The 6974-nt window shown below is 42.7% G+C and overlaps 1 long non-coding RNA gene across 1 annotated transcript in view; it reads left to right on the top strand.

The window, feature by feature from the left end:
• Nucleotides 1-6974, top strand: part of LOC107988370 (uncharacterized) — a 22615-nt gene that overhangs the window by 12914 nt on the left and 2727 nt on the right. Inside the window, exon 4 of the long non-coding RNA XR_001759877.2 lies at nucleotides 655-786. This is a non-coding gene — a long non-coding RNA (uncharacterized LOC107988370). The remainder of the gene's footprint in view (nucleotides 1-654; nucleotides 787-6974) is intronic.

Here is a 6974-nt window from a genome sequence, read left to right as displayed (position 1 = left end):
CTCAAGGGCATCTGTGGGATTACCCGACGCCGTTCGCGGCGGCGGGAGGCGGGGCGGGGGCAGCCAGCCCTGCACTGTTTGGATAGGGAGATAACATCAAAGCAGCCTGCTGCTTGTGTTAAGAAAATACTGCATTCTGGGTCAACGCAAATGAATCCAGGAGGAGCTTGAAACTGTTTTTAATGGCATCCCCATCGATATATTATCACTGGGCAGAATTTGTGTGGAGAGGTCACACATGACATCTGCACAGGCCTTTGTTCCTGCAACCCCAGAGCCTCATTTAGTCTGCTGTGGCTGACTTTGATGATTTAGCTGTTTGTGTTGGACCACGTTTATGAATGAAGGAGATCAGGGGGCGAGTGCATTGTCAGTGAGAGTTAACACTAATGGTCTAAACTGCTGCTGAGCTGAACACATTACTTACTTTTAATTATTACTTGGATGTTAATGGATGAGTATACGGGAACTCCCTGAAATTAAACCAAAAACTTTGTTTTGTTTTGTTGTTTTTTTGCCATGCTGTCTGCTTTGGTTCAAATGTGTTGCTATTCCTGATGTGTTGAGTTAAAGGTGTGAGCCTCTGAGATATACATGGAGTTAAAGGTGTGAGCCTCTGAGATATTTACCTGCCCTGTGTTCTGCCCCCCACAGCTGCACCACTGATCACTCTGATGAGCAGGAAGCTTCAGGGCTCACACTGCTGCTCTTTTGATCTCCGGATGACCTGCTCAGCACAAGGCATCCAAATCCTCCTCATCTCATGTCAGATTTAGAAAAAGACAGGTGAGTGTCTTTAAAGACTTTTTGAGAAGTTTGTCCTCAGGAAAAAGCAGTAATCTTAAAGTGCAAAAATTATTTAATTTTTTTGAAGGCTGTTATTTGTATTGATAAACCATAGCATTTATACACTTTCTGCAGGGGGAGCTATGTGTGATTAAATGATATGTTTGATAAATTATACAAATGATAATCAGAGTATGACGGACTGTGATTTCCAGTCTGGTCATACTGGTGTTAATCACCTGTCGACCAGAGATGGCGCTGCTATGGGCTACTGTAATTCAGAGCAACTTAGTCCACCTTGTCTTACAAGAGCCAGACACAGCAGACACACACACACACACCACACCACAACACACCTCAAGTGGCCCTTTGAAGATGACTTTTGTACTATTATATTCTGTAGATTTTTTTTTCCCAGGAAATGTTTCATACTGTAACTAAAGTAAACACACAGGTGCCATCACTGCAGTCTGTTCAGTTTTATTAAAGCATAAAGAAAAACAGTTCCAGCCAAGCCCTGCTTTTTTTCTTATCTCATTTCCACATCAAAATGGTTTCTCTCCTTTCTCATTGCGAGAACACCATACTCCCCAAACCAACAGGGAATCATTGGGTGAATTTCCGCTCTTTCTTTTCTACTTCCAACTGCTTCCCGTGGCTCCTAAAAGGATGCCAATTTAGCTGAATTCAGACTGAGCTGAAAGGCACTCTGTTACCTGTCCGCTGGGGTAGAACCTCTGCGGTGGCTGCCCTTTCCCATGCTTCCACTGCAGGACCTGGTCCACAGGCAGACAGAGGAGACACCTGTTCCCTGAGAGAGTTTGGCCAGCATCTGAAATCTTAGCATTGGAGCTCTCTATTGAGAACGGGCAGCTCGATAAAGCCCCAGCACTGTGATGGAGCGGAGGAAACCTGAGGAGAGAGCAGGAAAGGGAATGCCTATGGCTAGATGAATCTGGTGCAATTTGCCAAAACACAGTGCCTCCCTCCACAAGACCATTACCTACACTTGCAATAGAAAAGCCATTGTCTGTTCTTGCCTCCTTTTAACAGTGTATTCTCTAATGCAAAGCACGGATACAACAGTCTGTCTGTGCTGCAGTCAGGGACCAAATTCAACGTTGTAGGCATCAGAGTGAATAAAGTGTTCCCTGGTGAAAATCGGGACAAATACTGGGAATACAATTTGGACAGAATTAAATCCCATCTCTCTAAGTACTTTAGGTTTTCATTTTGAGCACAGCATTTCTGAATATAACAAGCTTCATTAAGGAAGCAATGGCCTTAGGGGTCAATGACCCCATGTTGGAGACCTCTGCTCTAAATCATAAATCATTAGCAGAGAAACCGCACAACTTCTTCAAAATACTAAAACCAGTTTAAGATTCTGATACTTAAAATAAAAAATAACAGAATAAAGCAGTGAAGCTGAGCCTACAGTAGGTCCATAAGTGAAATTATTGAAATACCTTATTAGAATAGTGAAGTCTGGGAGAAAAAGAAAGTCTGCTGAACTTTTAAATCCCTTCTACATGTGTGTAAGTGAAGCCCAGTGTGAATTCCTGATGGTATTATTGCTTTAAAAATCGCACAGAACAAGATATTTCTCCATTCCTCACCCTTTGCTGTCAGGAACATGGGTCACTGGGGCAAACTTGGTGCAATAAGAGTTTGTGCAAGATGTTTCCCCCACGAGGCCCTCAATGAGCCCCATACCATCTCCCCGCTCATAACATATATCAGCGCTTCACGCTGTGGCTGAATCACCTTCCTCTCACCAACTTTGATGTCCAGGACATCCCAGAGCACTATTTGTAATTACTGTTGGACTCAGCCGCAGTGCAGTCACATACCGGCCCCCGTAGACACCGATCTGTAACGTTGTTCTAATCCCTCTAACTTTTTTATGGTTCCCTCCACACTTCCGTTGCTGTAACATCTTGCAAGTGCACCCTCGCTGATGTGTTTCAGTTGCATATGTTATGGCATAAAAGTGTCATCCACCTCAGCACTCAGCTATGCTGACGGTGGACAGGATGGCCACCGAGGGGCCATTACCAAGGTCTAGGTCAACGTCTTTGTGCAGCCTTCAGAAGCAACAGGGACATAACCAGCAGATCTTGTGCAAGCAGTGAACGGTCTGCAAGGAGCCCAGATGTAAACTTCTGAATCTTCAAAGATTTTCCCATTTGACGTTCACCATCAAGCATATATTATGTGCTATAAGAAAGTTTTATATTATGGTTATGTCAGTGAAGAGATGAGAGGGACAGTGTGATTTACAAAAAAGCAGAGTTGTGCTGTTAACAGCAGGACATTTATGTGGAATACAGCTCTTAAAATAAGCCCTTGGTGATTTTCAGTGGAGAGTGGTTTTGTCTTTCCCTGTGGTGCAGTCTCACTAGTGGCTGCGGTTGATTTGAGCGGAGATATTTGAACAATATGCAAGTGGGCAATGACAATAAATCACATTAAAATAAAACGTTTTCTTTGGCAGTTACTGTAATCTCATTTAACCACATTCTGAAAACAAGGAAAATCCCCAGGATCAGTCATCAGCCTTACGTAAGCAGTTTTTCCATTATGTTTTCACCAAAAACATTTTGTCAATGAATGAGACCTCGTTCTTTACAAACACTTGCACAGAGACTCTAAATATTTTCCGAAAGCTACGAAAACAATTAATTTCCAATTTATTTAAATCTATTCGTTATTGTTTTCCTCAAGATACTGTATATGCCTGTTTACTCCTTGGGGTAAATTAATACTTACGATAGAGGCAGTTGTTGGCTGTTGGCTGACCTCATTGCTGAAGTGTGTGGCCCAAATCTTCCAAATGATCGGGGTGGAACCCCAGATATCTGATTAATTGGGTGTTGTTTTATAACAGTATTGTCAACCATGTGACACTTCTCTGTAGTGTGTGGATCACAATTTCCAAATACTACTCAATGTTGGCTACCAAATAATATAACTAATTTCAGTTTGTGGTGCACAATTTCAATATGATCAGCAAGCATGACAACTCAAGGACGATTTAACATTTTTAGACTTGAGCCTGATGAAAAAAAGGTCTTTTGTAGGAGCAGTCAGAGAGGTTCAACCTTTAGTCTCAAGCTGTCCTCACCTTTACGCGTGACTCACTTGGTTGAGATGTTCTCAAGCTCAGGCATCCGTCTTGTCTGAGGATCACCGGGTGATTTATGACCCTAACATGTGGGGAGAGAACAATCAATCCTGGAATTTAGCAGCAAGAAAGATGCAGTAAAAAAACAGTGGAATGGGAAGAAGACAGAAACAGAAATGGAGGAAAGGGCATCGGTGTGTGCAGCTGAGGCCATTAGCCTTTTCCCTTCTGGAGCCGGGGCTATGATGGGTGCTCTCCTGTAGAAAGAGAAGGAGGTGGAGACGGGGGGAGGGAAGGGGTAATAGAATAACTCCCCCATTAACCCAGGGGAGCTGCCTCTCAGAGATGCTATCAATACGAGCACACGTCTCCATCAGGCCCACCTGCCACTCTCTGGCCACAGCCACTGGAAAACACGCCCCGCCTTTTTCTTGCATCTGTCCATCATCCGACCAACCACAGTGAGAGAGACAAATCTGTTGGAGAGGACACATTCAGCAAAGTAAAATTATCTTTATTATTGGTGTGAGACATTATCAGTGGCGGAGCAGCAGAGTTGGTATCGTTACAGAGAGCAGGACCTTCCTGCTAATATTTGCTGCATGTTTACAGTGCAGATGTGTGCACGGTGGACTGACGTGCACTTAAGGAGCTGCGCCTCTAACAGGCAGAATGTAGGCTTGTATTTTTTAAAGTAAACACCATCTCCACAGTGAGTGTATTATTTTAAAGGTAACTGACAGTGCTGATAAAACGTCATGTACTGCCATTCCAGGCTCTTATTCGAAATATGATGTAATCAGCTTCTAATTTGGTTTGTTTACTCTGTGCTCACTTACAGTATGTGGCTGCCTTCTGCCAGACATTTAACTGCCGGGAAAAAAAAAAAAAAACATTGATTGCATCAGGAAAAAAGGAAACAGGGGGAGAAAGTGAAATCTTGAAAATCCAATTTACTTTATCACTGCAATGCTGAAATGCACTGTTTTTTTTCTCATCGGTGCGTTGACTAACTTGTAGGTGAGATTATTTTAGATTCCATTTCAAAGAGCACAAATGGATATAAGTGAGCTTCATCTGGAGACACACATGAAAAGTGAATTGTATTTGTCATTCTTGATAATTGCCACCACCCTGACACTGCAGCACACTGGCCAAAAGATCTTAACGATGTGGCCTGAATTTGTAAAATTGAAATTTGCAAATTGTATGTCATGTTGGGTTGTGTTTAAGCAAACAAAAAAAAAGCTTTTTCGTCAGGACTGTGTATGTCCAACAATATTTAAATATTCATACAGACGTAAATAATGAGGACATGACTATATCCTACATACTGTACCTTTAAACAATCGCCTAATTGTCAACAAAGCATTACCCAAGAGCCCGTTCTTCCTCCTTTGCCTCCTCACAGTAGTAGCTACGCTGATAGAATCAGCCTTCACTCTGCTGTTTATTGGAAACTTGCGAAGTACGGGTGTCTCTGGATACCTTGAGTGGATAACCATATGCTGTCACAGTAGACCAGACGTGCCTCATATTGAGAGCTCTGTTGACCTGGGAATTGTGTGGGAGGTGGAGAGCGGGGGTGGGAGCGGCACCAGGGACTTGTGAGAGTTTTGGAGAGGTACAAATCAAGGTTTTAACTACTCCAGCCGTCTCTCCTACTCACAATGTATAGGCTGGGGTTTGATTGTGTTTGCGATTGTGTGTGTATGTGTGTGTTGGTAGCGCTCAGGTTACTCATATTTACGTCGCAGAATGAGAAGTAATCACAGTGTGGGGCAGAGTGGTGTGGATGATGCTGCCGCAGTGGAGTATGATGGGTATGAGCGAGAAATACCATGAGAGACAGATGGGCTTACCAACAGACGGGGACAGAGGGACAGACAAATACTGTACCAGGGCCAAAGACCTTTAATGGGTCACGCATTTAATCAAAGGCAGATGTTCAGCCACATCAGCTGGAGCCTCACAATTACTCCTGGAAGAGCACAAACCCTAACCAACTATCCAGTAAACATGCATTCTCCTCAAGTTCCTGTAGAGTCACGATATATATTATTATAATATACTATATATTGTGCAATTATGCAGTTTTTTTTTTTCAAGAGTTGCTTCTAAAGTTGCTTCCAAAACCCCATGGAAGCTGTTGACCTCCACAGTATTAGTCTACAGCTGAACATTAACAAATCAATTAATGGAATTATTCATTATTTTAACAGCCCTAATATTTATATTGTAATTTTATACACATGAAAGGTACATTCAAGTAGGGACAAAAAAATACCAATACTGTGCTTTCAAAAAATGTTTTTATGAGACAATTGTTCAGACAACATTCTTATGCAGTGAATTTGGCCGACAATGACGTCAAAATCGTAACTCCATCCCAGAATGGCCACTTGGTACTTTTTCGCAATTTTGAAATTGTTGATAAAAGTCAGCAGAGTTTTTCTGAACTGTGTGTCCATTGACCTCACGTATTTAGTACCTGGCAACTGAATGGAACTGTTAAACCTGAGCCCTGGAATCACAGAGTAAAATCCCTCACAAATCCATTACTCCCTAACTTTTCATGGGAGATAGAACTTGTTCCCTTCCATTACTTTGACTGCAACTCGGGGTGTACAAAAATCTGAGTGTGCCTCATATTTAGCTGTTTTGCTCGCCTTAATGGTGCCCAATCAGTTCCACCAGGACCAGGCCAACAGGGTAGGCGGCCTCTAGCCTGATTACACTGAATTGTGGGTATTTCCTGCCTCTAAGCTCCGCATATGGATCCAGTAAGGCAGCGGCTGAGGGACTACCGTTTCTCTCCACTATATCTTCATTTCTTTTTTTCCCCCCTATTTTTCTTTTAACAAAAAAAAGCAAAATGCTTTTGTTTTTTCTGGCTCTGCTGTCAAAACACTTGGCCCAGTGTCTGCTCACACATAGCCAAAGATAGTCCCGTGAGACAAATGTGGCTAAATGCAGTTTAATCCACATGATCACCCTCCGTCTGTGGGCTCTGCCACACCTACTGCTGACCTATGAGGCAAAAACATTTATGTCACTGTGA

Source organism: Cynoglossus semilaevis, chromosome 3, assembly GCF_000523025.1.
Source record: "Cynoglossus semilaevis isolate Cse_v1.0 chromosome 3, Cse_v1.0, whole genome shotgun sequence".
Taxonomy (NCBI): domain Eukaryota; kingdom Metazoa; phylum Chordata; class Actinopteri; order Pleuronectiformes; family Cynoglossidae; genus Cynoglossus; species Cynoglossus semilaevis.
The sequence above is the reverse complement of the archived record's forward strand: the minus strand, read 5'-3'. Positions and strand labels throughout refer to the sequence as shown.